A 14,051-nucleotide genomic window follows, 5' to 3' on the forward strand; every position below is an offset into this window, starting at 1 on the left:
CCCGCCTCCACCACCCCGCCACCCCGAAGCCACCGCTCATGCTTCGCGGTGAGAAATGCGCGTGCAGCGGCCGAGTCCCGGGACCCAGGGCGCCCAGGGACGCGCAGCGAACGGCCACCCAAGCCTCGCGCGCCCTGGCAGTCCCGGAGCCTCAGGGTGTCTGTCGCGGAGCGAACGTGGCCAGATTAACCTATTTATTATCAAAGCGTCCCGGATCGCCAACCCCCCGGGAAACCCTTTGCTCTGTCCGCATTTCTCGCGCCACAAATCCCTGGAGCCGCCCTGCCCACGCGGGGAGCGCCCCGGCCTGCGGCGCACGGAGCTGACCCGGGCAGGGACCTGGTTCGGAGCGAGCCCGGCTTCAGAGACTCGCGCAGTAGGAACAGCGCGCTCCATCCCGCGATCCAAAGATTCCTGGCACCGGCGCCCGGCAGTGCGGCCAGATCCCAGATCGGCCTGTCCCCGCTCGGTGGGTGTGGGCGACTGGGGAAGGCTGTTGTGCACAATCGCTGTTTTCACTCCTGCCATCATTAATTCAACCACTGACAGGGAAAGGAGGGTCCACCGCGGCTTTGCGTCACGCATTCACTGTAATTACTTGAGAAGAATTAAATCACGATTACCTGTCATTTGCTCTGCATAAAACGAGCCAGAAGGAGTCTGCCAAGGCAGAAAGCGCTTGAAAGGACAACAGCCCCATTGTTGCCATATTAGAACAATATTTCTCAATCTGAAATTTAAAACGTTCGAATTAGCAGCTTTGTTTGACCACGATGCCCCACGGGTAGGTGAAAGTGACAATGCACCTTCACGCAGATACTGCAGTTAACTAGCAGAATTTTCATTCATTTAAATCTAGACTGATGTTTTTAAATTGTTACTTTCATTGTGTACATGAACCCCTCCCCCAAATGTTGGAAAGGAAAACGCACTCTTACTGCTACCTAGCTAGGCTGACAAACTTTCTAAAGGCCTTGAAAGCCCCTCTTGCTGAAGTCAAAATCAAACTGTCACTAACCCACTTGATATGTTTAAATGTGCACAGAAATCACACTGTTTCTCAGGTAGTTACTTCTGTTCTCATTTTCTCTCCTTTTAGAGATAGTACAGAGATGTAAATATGACTGGTTAGTTTTTAAATCAAGGTTTTAAAGTGTATTTAGAATATTTGGTTCTCCAAACTTGCCTCACTATGAACTGGTGAGTTCAGCAAATTCCAAGTAGAACTGGTTGTTTTAAAGGCTTCTGTAAAAGTAAACTGATGCTTTGAGTGGGCTGTAGTTTCCATTAACACTAATGGTTTTTTAGTAACGAAGTGTAACTGTTCAATCAAACTTTAGTAATAAAGAGGACCCAGCTCCTAAGTGTAAGAACCCTTAAAGAAGAAAAACAGTAAACAGCACAAAAGTACAGTTGGTAAAATCAGAAATTACCTGCCATGGTTTTAACTCTGTGGTTCCGCCCTGCCCTGCAAACACAAGGACCAGAGTTTGATCCCCGGTACCAAAAAAAAAAAAAAATTGGAAATTGCCTGCAGAGAGAGAGTAGCGGTAACTTTTATATATTAAAATAAAGAGAAGTGGCTGGGGAAAAAGGGTTGAAAATAAGAAAGATGAAGGAATAAAATGGTAGAATTTTTAGATCCGGCAAAAACTAAGCTGAAGTTCAGACTTAGTGCAGGGAGTAATTAAAATGTGAAACAAGAAAATCAGGGAACCCTGGAAAGCAAGTCAGTGAAGAAGTAAAAATGCATTTACTAATGATAACATTGGAATCTCCCAGTTTAAAAGAGTGCCATTTTATGATTGAAATGTTATTCAAAGAGGTTTATTTGTTGAAGAAAGAGTAAAGGCCACTAGCTGATTTTTTAAATGAATAGCCTTTTTCTTTAAGAAAAATGCTTTGTTGTGTGTCCCTCTTTAATTTGAAAAAAACGTATGTAAAAATAAAATATTTGATTTTTTTCCTAATGACTTTAAAATTTTTCAAGTAATTTCTCCTTTGCTCCTCTGGGAGAGAATAAATGTTTAGTTTCAGCAGAAAACAAATTAAATATGGAACAAACCAAGGGCTCAACTCCACTTACCATGCCCGGGTTTTTGAACAATAATCCCTAGAGGTGGGGAAGGAGAGAACTCATCCGGCAAAGGAAAAAGGAAACAAAGCCCCTGATCTCCATTTCTACTCTGATATCACCTCCTGGAATATCGGCAACATTTCCAGTTCTAGCCGAAGCCATAAATTCCTTCAGAAAAAAAAAAATCAATGTCTTTAAAGAGTATTTCTGTTTGAAAAGGAATTAAGCTCTCCTGAAAGAATTTTAAAGGTTGTGATTTTCACAGTCTGATAAAGCAGCACCTTTAATGAAATTCTAATTAGCAATTTCATGCACTTTGCTATTAGTCATATCAGATTAGTGCACATTTTCACAGCCTTCCTTTAATTAAGTGCACTTATTCCAAGTTTCAAACACTTTCCTTATAAGATGAAAACTGTGCTGAAATGTTATTTAGTAAACAGAGGAAGTGTGAAAGTGTAGGTGTGTGTGTGTACGGGGTGGACAGTTTTAACTGTCTATAAATTTTTTTAATCTAGTGTTGGTGAACTCGGGTTTTCATTCCTTCTTCCTTATATTCTCAATGTTTCCTTGTATTTTGAAGGGAATCATTCAAATCCTTATCCCAGAGCAGACCATGTGTATTCTTGCTTAAAGCCTATCGTCTATGTGAGGGTTTCTGTTGTTATTGCTTAAAATATTTTTGCCACATGCCTGTGAGTTCATGCGTGCATGCAGAGAGGGAAAGAGACAGAGAGAGATTGAAAGAGAAACTATAAAATATATAATGTTTGATTTTTTAAATCTGAAAAGCATTGAGCAAGAATTTACCCATATAATGCCCCCACTTTCACTACTCTTTGCAAGTACCTCCTTTTCTTTGGAAAGAGCAGTAAGATCTCACTCTGCCTTCTAAATCTTATTCAGAAAGCCCTGCAAGTAGCAGCCCTGAGCACAGGATGACTCTGTGCATTTTAGACTTTACTTCTCCACTACCAGAGCCCAGCAGACTGGCCAGTCACTTCCAGACCAGGAAGGACGAAGTCTGGGGCGCACACCCAAGGGGCCCCTGAATCTCCTTGGATCATCCCTCCCTCCCAGCAGGCTGGAGGGTTGCTCCAGTTCAGGGAGATTATATTGTCTGGGAATCCACTGGATCTTATCTGCATAGGCTTTTGTCAGGAGGAAATTTTGTTGCCTATTTTGCTCAGAGGTTGAAACTTGTGATACATTAACTAATTGCTTGCATCTCTAGCACACGTTCTCCTGTTGGTGTCATTCATTTGTACTGTAACATTTTTGACATTTTTAGGTGGTCTCTTGGGAAGCCTGGGCCTCTCAGCAGTTCCCTGCATGAGGAGCATTTGCCTAACGATTACTGACTGACATCTCGGTAACACGCAGTGTAGGATTTGGGTGTACCTATTGAAGAGCTTGAGGGGTGTGTGCGTGCGTCGCGAGTTTTAATTCGTGGTCCACTTTGTCAAGTCATGTGTGAGCCATAATTTAGGCTAATAATTACCAGACACGAATTCAATGAAACATTGGTGTCTACACTTAAAAAAAAAGTCCTGAATTTTAATGCATTCAGAAAACGTTTGCCTAGGGCCAGGCTGGGTCCAACACACATATGGAAGCACTTTAAAAGTGATAAATGATTTGGAATCTACCCTGTCTACTGGTATGCTTCTCAGGAAAGAAAATTAGAGCTAACAGGTGTTAGATAGGGAATGCTGGGGCATTTTAATAGAATTGTCAAAATGTTGGTGCCAGATGTTGACATTAATGCACACAACTCGGAATGTAATGCCGGGCCGCCATTTAAATGATTATTTGTTTAAATTTCAAGTCGCCAGCAGGAAATCCTTACTTTGTTCAGCACCTTTCTCTACACACCATCCCCCTGCTCTTTCCCCTATGATTTGCATCAAAGTATAGTGGCTGCTCGGCTCACATGTGCGTGCTTTAAATAATCCATGCCTGTCAAATTTCATTTTTTCTTTTCAGATCATACTCATCGTACTCCTATCCTGGCCAGCCTTGAAGTCGACCTCAATGTATTCGTATATGAGAAAAAAATGATTTAAATACTGCCAGTTACAGGATAATTAATCTTTGAACCACTCGGTAACTTCAAATGTATATACCAAGTAATCTGCATGAACTTGTAATTGCTATGTATTTATACTATATTTTCCATGTAATCGCCAAGTCGTTGCATGGTTATGTGAGCCTTGTAAATTATATCGATAGCAGAAAACTAATCTCACCTGAGCCACTGCAGAAAGCCCACGTGGGAGCCTCTGGTTTGGACCACAGTCAATTAATCCAAGGATCCAGAAAGAATCTATCCCTTAAAGGACACTAGAACATTCTCCTGCAATAGAGTCCCAACTTCAAGAAATACCAAGGGATTGAAAGCTTGGCGAGGCGGACAGAGGATGGCCTTTTTCATTTAGCTGGCACACAAAGAGTGTGACTGGTTTATGCTATTTATTGCTGCTGGAGTTGAAAGGCAAATGGGGAAAAACATCTCTAGGCAAAAGTCACTATCACTTCCACACACAGCCTTTTGTGGCTACTTGGGGAAGGTTCCCAAATAAATTCCTGTATGAGTTTCAAAAGCAAACCCTGAGGCAGATTTGGTTTGTCATCTTTTTGAACCCAATTAAAGCCAAAGCAAAATCTGCTGCTTTTCCAGACCAGAGTCTCTTGTCTCAATTCTCCAAAAGTGAAGTGTGTGCATGTGTGTGTATGTTCGCATGTGTGTGTGGCCATACGCACACAGATGCTGGCACCATCTTCATGTCCTCCAAACTCCACCCCTTCTCCCTCTCTTGTGAGTTCTGTCTTTGGTCTGTTCTCAGTTTCTCCTGGCATGTGACAGGATGAGGTAGTGTGCAGAGCCGTGGGCCTTCCTAGCGCTATTTGTAGCTTCAGCACTCAGAACAGGATGAGGAAGACCAAGCCACTGTGGCTCCACTGGATTCTAGGTTGCCCCAGAGTCATGAGCTTTCCTCTTTCCTCAGCTGGCTTAGAAATAGGGAGGAAGAAAATAGGCACCAACCTTGGAGACTCTTCCAAGGCCCTGCTGCTTAGCTGACCCACACCCAGACCCTCATCTGACTCCCAGACTGCCCTGAGGCAGTGTTGTCAGCCAAAGGGTGACAACGGACAGGCCATCCAGCTCAGCATCCCCAAGGCCCCTTCTTATCAGAGGCTCAACCTCAACAGCTACGCAGCCCAATATGAATATGGTGACCACCAGCCCCATGTGGCAATGTAAATGATTTCCATGAGCAATTTAGTGCCTTTATGGCACTAATGACAGCCTATGTGTTCAGCAGCCACGTGTGCGGCTAGTGGCTGCCATATTGAACAGTTCATGCATAGATGATTTTCAAGATGGCCGGCCCAGAACTTTGCTGTCTTCTCTGGTCTCCACCCTGACCTATCCTTTCTCAAAGACACCAACAGAAGGGAGTCAAAGAACAAAACCAGCCAGGTTTTCCTGAACTTGGGGTGAAGCTGCCTCTGCAATAAGACCTCTCCTCTCCTCCCTGCCCTGGCCTCATGTACAGGGCCAAGGTGAGACCCAGGGCTGACTGTTACCCAGACCAGATAGAGGCCTGAGAGACATCTGAGACCATGGCAATGCCCAGTGGCCAACGCTGATGGCTGAGTTGGTAATTGCATCATGGAGACTGCAGCTTTGCCAGTTTAATCCTGGGATACCATTTTGCCTCTCAGGATAGAAAATTTCAAGCACTGAGCCAGAGGGAAATTCTCATTACTCATACTATTTATTACCTCTCATCATCTGGGTGACATTAGATATTATTCATTATTATTACACCTATATTTTCCAACACCAATCAATATGCCAGACTCACTGCCTTTTTAATTCTCCCCCCAACTTTGTGATGTGAGAATTGTGATCCCATTTCATAGATGGGAAAAGTCAAGCTAAGAAAAATTCACTGACTCCCCCAAACAAGATTAGAGGTGGATCAGGCTGTAACCGTCTCATTTGTCATTCCCCACACCCAGGCCTGTCTCGGCTCCTAACAGACACCCAGGAAGCTAAGCAGAAATTCAAAACCCTCAGCAATGCTCGTTCCCAGTGTACAGTTTCTTACTCACTTTGATCCTCCAATAGCTGTTGATCAGCCAGTCCTCCTCATCTGCAGTAGTTTGCAAAATGGTACCAATTTTTCATCTTTCCCCACATCCATTTCCCTTTGCAAAATGACTTTGCAGCACATTCCCACAGGCCGTGTAGTGTATTTTACTACTGAATCCAGACTGGCCTTGTGTTTTGCTTCAGCCATAAAATACAGTAGAAACAACACTACCAATCCTGCCATTCTGAGATAAATGGTCCAGCTGTCCCTGTTGCCTAGCCAATAGCCAGCCACACTCCAGAAGCAAAACCACCCACCGGCCTACAGCTGGCAGCAGGTAGAAGAGGAAGCATACTTAGGAAAGATGAACTGCCCAGTTGAGCTCAACCTAATGTGGCAGCCTGTAGAATCGTAAGTAAGTGGTGTTTGTAAGTCCCTGGAAGGGGTTTGTTTTACAGAAAATGCAAACTAGGACACATTCCTAGAGCAAGATTTTTTCCTCATTACCTGCAATATACTCATATTATGCCTTCTCCTTGTTCAATTGGCTCTTTCTTTAGGGCCATATAAGAGCTTCTGCTAAAGCCCCTGGAACCTACCCACCTGGTGAGACTCAGTAACACTGCATCTGTCACCAGCTTCAGAGCACCATGAAACCTCTGCTCACAAAGCTGCTGACAAATGAGAATTTTCACATCAGAAAAAAAAATCTCAATTTGAAGCCATTGAACGTGAGATTAGTTCTCTGTTTTGGTTCTGATTTTGGACCAAACCACAAAACCTCCCACATCTACTGAGATTCTTGCTTTCCTTTCTTTCCTTTCGTAGCCAGGCATCCAGAGAAAAAAGTTCATCCCTCCCAAATCCATCAGTGCTCAGCAGGGCTGAATATGAGTCACCCAAGTCATTCCCAGTGTTCCCGGTAGATCCAATGATTCTAGGCCTTCCAATGCCCAGAGTGTGCTCACGATGCTCTAAGTCCCCGAGACTGGTTGCATTCCATACTGCTGGAGGCCAGAGGCTGGGAGCTGGTCACGGCCAAGCTGCGCTGTTCCCACAGCTTCCACGGAGCCTTCAGGAAATGGCCCATCACTCATGCTTTGGGTTTTGGGGTTTCCTGGTATAAAGATGGGTTCTTGAGATTTCCAAGCATTTTAAATTGCATTCCTTCACCAAGAAGGTCTTAGACACCTACTATGGGCAACCGGACTTGAAAGGATACAGTGAAAAAGGAAAAGAAGTCTATGTTTGCCAAGAACTCTGATGGAAATGTATTGAATGAGGAGTCAATCCCAGTGACCAGGAGGAGGCTCCTGGGCCTCCATAGCACTGCTCCCAGCACAGTGGAGGTGAGCCAATCTCAGTGCCCAGGAGCAGGCTCCCGGGCCACCATAGCACTGCTCCCAGCCCAGTAAAGGTGAGCCAATCCCAGCGCCCAGAAGGAGGCACCTGGGCTGCCATAACACTGCTCCCACCCCAGTGGAGGTGAGCCTCAGGCGCCAGCAGCAACACCACCACCCCTTGTTGAAATGAGAAGACAAACGTAAACAACCTCAAAAACAGACTTCTGGATCACCTACAGCAACCTCAAAGGGAAATGAGATGGAACAATCTGATACTCAACCACCTGGATTCCCTGAACTGGCAACAAAAGAGGATCTGGAAAGAATGAAATCAGAAATAATTTCTCAGATAACAGCAGAGATTTTGCCCATAGTGCAAGACATGATTAATAAATCTAGAGAGGACACATTAAAAAATAGAGGAGCTGAGGAACACAATGGAATCCTAACATAGGAAACAAATGGAATCCATAAAACAGATGCAAGTAGATTTCCAGGACATGAAAAACTCCATTGAAAGCTTATGCAGCACAATGAGCCAATGTGAGGACAGAATTTCAGATGTAGAAGATAAGATTGCAATTAGTGACCAGGAAAAGAAAAATTGCTTTAAAATTGTAAGGAATCACGAGAAATTAATCCAGCAGCTGCTAGATGATGCAAAGAAGAATAACATGAGACTGATTGGAGTCAATGAAGAAAGAGGAGAGAGTGCAGATGACATAAAAAAAAACTTTTCACAGAAGTGATGGCAGAAAACTTCCCAAGGAGGGGAAAAGAACTTGACATACAGATAAGTGAGGCATATAGGACCCCAACTAGTCTTGATAAAAAAAAATCTACACATAGGTATATAATTGTTAATATTCCAGAAACCCAACAGAAGAACCAAGTTCTACAAGCAGTGAGAGAAAAGAAACAAAGCACATACAAAGGAAAGCCCATCAGAATCACAGCAGACTTCTCAATGCAAACTGTCAAGGCAAGAAGAGCTTGAAGTGATGTATTCCAAGCCCTAAAGGAAAACAACCTCCAACCCAGATTGATGTACTCTGCAAAACTATCTTTCAAAATTGATGGAGAAATGAGATACTTTCATGAAAAAAGCACCTTAGAAACTTCATGAATACCAAATCAGCACTCCAAAAAATTTTACACAATATCCTAGGAAAAGACAAGGAGGATCACAACCCCAGGAAGCCCAGCAGAATGAATCCGTTGGGTGTGACAAGAAGTTAAATGCAAAGGGGGAGAATCCAACAAAAAGAAAAAGCCATGATAATGACAAGTCAGTATGTATCAGTTATAACCACCTATGTTAATGGTCTCAATTCACCATTCAAAAGAAATAGACTGGCAGAACGGGTCAAGAAGCAAGATCCAACAATATGCTGCATACAAGAAACACACTTCATTCAAAAAGAAACTCATGGACTGAAAGTTAAAGGGTAGAAAACAATACTCCATGTGACAGGAACCCAAAAAAAGCAGGAGTAGCTATCCTCTTTGCAGATCAAGTGGATTTCAAATGAAAATCTGAAACACTCTGGTCCCAAGAATTTCAGATAAGGGATAGTCAACTTATACGTACTAATCTATTGTGAACATGTGTTTTCATTCCTCTTAAGTAGAAACTTAAGAGCAGAACTGTTGGTTCTTAACAGTAATACAAGTAATTTCTATATTGTTTTCCAAAATAGTTGTATCATTTTACATTCACATTAACAGTATTAGAAAGTTCTAACTGGTTCACACCTAAGCTGACATCTGTTCTTTTAAAACATTTTTTTTTGTACCAGGGATTGAACTTGGGGCCTTGTGCTTGCAAGGCAGGTGGCAGAACCACTGAGCTAAATCCTCAGCCCCTTTTAAAATTTTTAACTTCATCTCCCTAATGAGTGTATAATACGATCTTGTTATTGTACTGATTAGTATTTTTCTGATTCTAGTGTTGCACACCTTTCCTTGTGCTGTACTGGCTATTTATCATCTTCTTGTGTCTACTTTTTAATTGGGCTGTCTATTAATGAGCTGTAAGAGTTCTTTATATATTCTGGCCAAAGGTTATATGTATTATAAACATGGCCTATTTAAGGACTACATTTTATTTTCTTAACCATGTCATTTAAAGTTCCAAATTTTGATGGAATCTCATTTACCAATTTTTTCTTTTATACATCATGTTTTTTGTATCCTAGGAAATTCTTGCCCATCCTAAATTCATGAACATTTTCCCTTATAATTTCTTCTTAAAGTTTTATATTTTTAGTCTTTCATATTTAGGTTCATAGATCTTTTCAAGTTATCTTTATGTATGGAAATAAAGGGTTGAGATTAATTTTTTATATACAGATAACAGGTGTTCTAGTACCATTTGCTGAAGACACTATCTTTTCCAATGCTCTTGAGTTGAGTTTATGTTCTATAAAATGTTAATGTTAAATAATCTTTCAAAACTCAGTGGACCATATATGTGTGGTTCTTTTTCCAGATTTTCTGTTTTATTCCAATGATCTATATGTCTTTCCTTACACCAGCACTGCCTTGATTACTGTAGCTTTAGAGGAAGTCTTAAAATTAGGTAATAAGGGCTGGGGATTTAGCTCAGTGGTTTTGCCACCTGCCTTGCAACCACAAGGTCCTGAGTTCGATCCCCAGTACCCCCCCCCCAAAAAAATTAGGTAATAAATGTCTTCCAACACTTTTTTTTCTTTTTCTTTTTACTTTTCTAGGTCCTTTGTACTCCTACATAACTTTAAAATTTCAATATCCAATTCTTCATTTATAGCAAGTATACATAGACCTGAATTTTTATATATACCTTGTATTTTCTACTCCTGCTAAATTCAAATACAAGTTCTAGGGGCTCCTAGAGATTTCTTAGCATTTTCTCTGTAGATGATCATTTCATCTACATATAAAGATTTTGCTTCTACCTTGCCAATCGTATGCTAATTGTTTCTTTTTGTTGCCAGACTATTTTGGTTTGGGCCTATCTTTCAGCGTTTAATGGACAGATGAAGAGCACACATATCTGCCCTTGTTCCCCACCACAGGGAGAAAATATTGTACTTTTTCCATTCCTATAAGGCATTTTTTCTGGAAGTATGGAGTACATGTCTTTTATCTGTTGAGAAGGTTCTGTTCTACTTCTAGTCTCCTGATAGCTTTTACCATGAACAGCTGTGGAATTTAGTCCAATACTTTTTCTCCAACTAGTGACAGGATCATATGGCTTTTTCCTTTCCTCTGTTAAAATGATGACTTTTGGGGGTGGATCTTCCAATGCTGAACCAACACTGCCATCCCTATAATAAAACCACTTTCTACATCCTGCCAGATCTGACTTCTAATAGTTTGTTTTATTAAACAAATTTTTATCTATGTTCATACTTTTTTCTTCTATTATCTTTATCCAGTTTTAGTATTACCACAATGTTGATTTCCTAAAATGAGGGGAGAAGTGTTCCTTCTTTTTTCTGCTTTAAATGTTTGATATAATTCATCAGTTAAAATGTATATGAGCCTGCTCTTGTCATATAGGTAGGTTTTCAAGCTAGGAATACACTTTCTTTGATAGGTGCTATTCAAATTTTATAATTCCTCCAGAGTCAGTTTCATTAATTTGTCTTCCAAGGTAATTCTTAGAAGTTGTCAAATTTATTTCAAAAAGGATTTTTGTAATATGCTTTCTATATCCTTTTAAATTCTGTAAAATCTGTGGTAATGTCCTCTAAATTTTGATATTGTAATTTTAAAATGTATAATTGATATTGTGTAATAGGAAGAAAAGATCTAAAGGAGTAGGGGAAGTGGGAGGGGTAGGGGAAAGGAAAGAAGGGAAAAAATATGAGAAAAGAAAAAAATGGAAAAAAGTCTATATAAATAGGGAGGGGTGGAGGGGGTGAAGGGAGGGCAGGGGAAGGAGAAAAATGTAAGAACCAAGATACAACATGTAAAGGGACAAGATCCCAATGATGAATGTAACTGTATTTTATACCTAAAATGTACCAATAAACTTAATAGGGGGAAAAAAAGCAAGTGATATGGGGGATTTCAGTTTGTATCTAGGCCAAGTGGGCTTTTGAATAGTGAACCTAAAATTACATGGATATTCCTAGTCTGCAGCCTGAATTGGGGCAGGTCTCCCAGGATAGGGGAGAAATCTCTCCAAAAGAGAATAACAGACTATATTTTCATGTAAATTACTGCCAGGAGAACTAAAAGGAGCTCTGCAGCTTGAACAAATATTTTCTTTCAAACTCATCAAAAATATGTTACCTCACTTCCATCAGTGATGGAAGGGGGACAAATAATCCGAATTTTATGTCACTGTATCTATCTCTCTGGAGAAGAGAGTGGCAAAACATTCTGCTTTTTGGTAATAAGGTAATTGATAAATGTAATAAGTATTTTTTAAACACTGAAATTAAAATTTTTAAAGGACAAAAGGAAAGAGAATATTAAAAATAATATGAAGCTCCAGACGCCCAGGGGCTAAAATAAATAATTGATAATTCGAAATAGGAAGAAACGGCCCAAAGGGGTAGGGGAAGTGGGAGGGGAAGGGGAAAAGAAAGAAGGGAAAGGAAAAATTATGAGAAAAGAAAAAATGGAAAGAAAGTCTATGTAAATAGGGAAGGGTGGAGGGGGTGAAGGGTGCACAGGGAATGGAGAAAAAATAAGAACCAAGATCCATCATGTACAGGTACAAGCACCCAATGATAAATGTAAATGTACTGTATACCTAAAATGTACCAATAAAAGGATTTAAGCAAAAAAAAAAAAAAAAGGAAATGTATTGAATGATGAAGGCATGAGGATGCCTAACAGAGGATTAAGCAGAAAGAATAGCTGACACTTATGGGCACTCAGGATTTGCCCAGAACCTTCTGATTCCTCTAACATACATGAACTCTTTTACTCTTCAGACATCTTCTATTATGGAGGTCCCATTTGATAGATGAAGGTAAATAAGTGGTACAGGTAGCTCCCAGCTGTGTTCCTAAAATTATAGACAAAGCTCAAATGTACAGGACTCGAGCAATAGTCTGATACATTAAAATTGGATCTCATTTCAGGACCACAAAACATGGCCTCTACCTTGCACTAGCAGTCATAATATACACCTGATCATTCACACATTAAAATTACTAACCCATCAAACTGATCAAAACATTGCAAATCAATTAAATATAAAGATAGAAGCATTGCTAAAGTAATTTCTTATATGACATTCTGGTCCTCTTGGCTGACCTGAAGTTGTTTTTATACAGCAAAAAGATCCAGTTTTCAGCCTGGAAGCTAAAACCTGAACTTGAACAAGGACTTCTCCCCTTGGAGCTGGGTGTCCTTCAGCCAGTCAATTAACCTCTCTGAGTTTCAGCTCCTCAGCTTGCTGATAACTGCTCATCACTTTTCATGGCTTCTGGGGTTTTTGTAAGGATCAGTTGGGTCCTGTTGTGAATAAATTCTGCAAACTGTTAATCTCTAACTAATACACAAAGGCAAGCTTCTTAAAGTGTGATCTGTGGATCTGCAGTAGGACATCAACTTCGAGCTTGTTGGACTCCAAATCTCAGGTCCGCAGCCTATGGTAGGAGGGCTCCCAGCATCCTTACCAGCGGTAAAGTTTGAAGACCACCACCTGCGGCCATGCTGATTCTCCAGGGGAGTCCCAGCTTACAGCTGTGGTGCCAGGAGAATTTTCCAGAGTGCTCCCTTTCATTCTCAAAAATGTTTCAGAACCCATGATAAATGGTACAGCCCCTACAAATGGCTCCCAGGAGCCTAGCAGCCTTCCCAAGAGACAGGAAATCACATTATCACCATGGAGACAGGACTGGGAACTGGAAAGAAAGGAGGTAAGCAGGCTTTCCCTGAGAGCTGCTTTTGGAGCAAGTAGAAGCAACTAGAATGAGAGATCTTAGGCCCAAGACCTGGCTGTCAGGGTCATTCTGTGGCAACAACCATGGCATCATCTAAAAAATGCTGAGGTCCCCACTGGTCCCCCACCCCCACCCCAGGTATGGCCTCAGGAGTCTGCACACAGACAGCACTCCATGAACCTGTTGCCTATTTGCCAGACCTGGCCAAGTCCATCCCCTTTCTTTCAGAGGCAGCAGACCGAGGCCCAGACAGTTTCTCATCTCGGTCCTGGAGTGTTTGCAGAGGCTGGGGGTCGCACAGGAAGCATGTCCTGGACCTTTCTGCCCACAGGCCACCTAAAGATGAATGGCTTGGGTGCTTGGGCCTACGAAGAAAAGAGGAGCACTGATTGTTAGTGAAGCAATCCTGGGGAGTCGGTCAGAGGTCACCCTCAATTCAATCCAACCAGATAGGTTTATCATCTGTTCTAAAGATCAACAAATAGTTATGCAGAGAGATTAACCAGCTCACCACTGAGGCTGAAGGGAACCCAGCTTGGGCCCCTGACATCACTTGACCCTTGGATATTTAATGTGGAGGGTGTGTTTGATTTGGAGCCTTTCAGACCCCAAATTTTTATGTTAGGTATTCAGGGATTTG

This window comes from Heterocephalus glaber, unplaced genomic scaffold, assembly GCF_053883595.1.
Source record: "Heterocephalus glaber isolate CG9 unplaced genomic scaffold, H.glaber_assembly_v1.0 deba00001497, whole genome shotgun sequence".
Classification (NCBI taxonomy): domain Eukaryota; kingdom Metazoa; phylum Chordata; class Mammalia; order Rodentia; family Bathyergidae; genus Heterocephalus; species Heterocephalus glaber.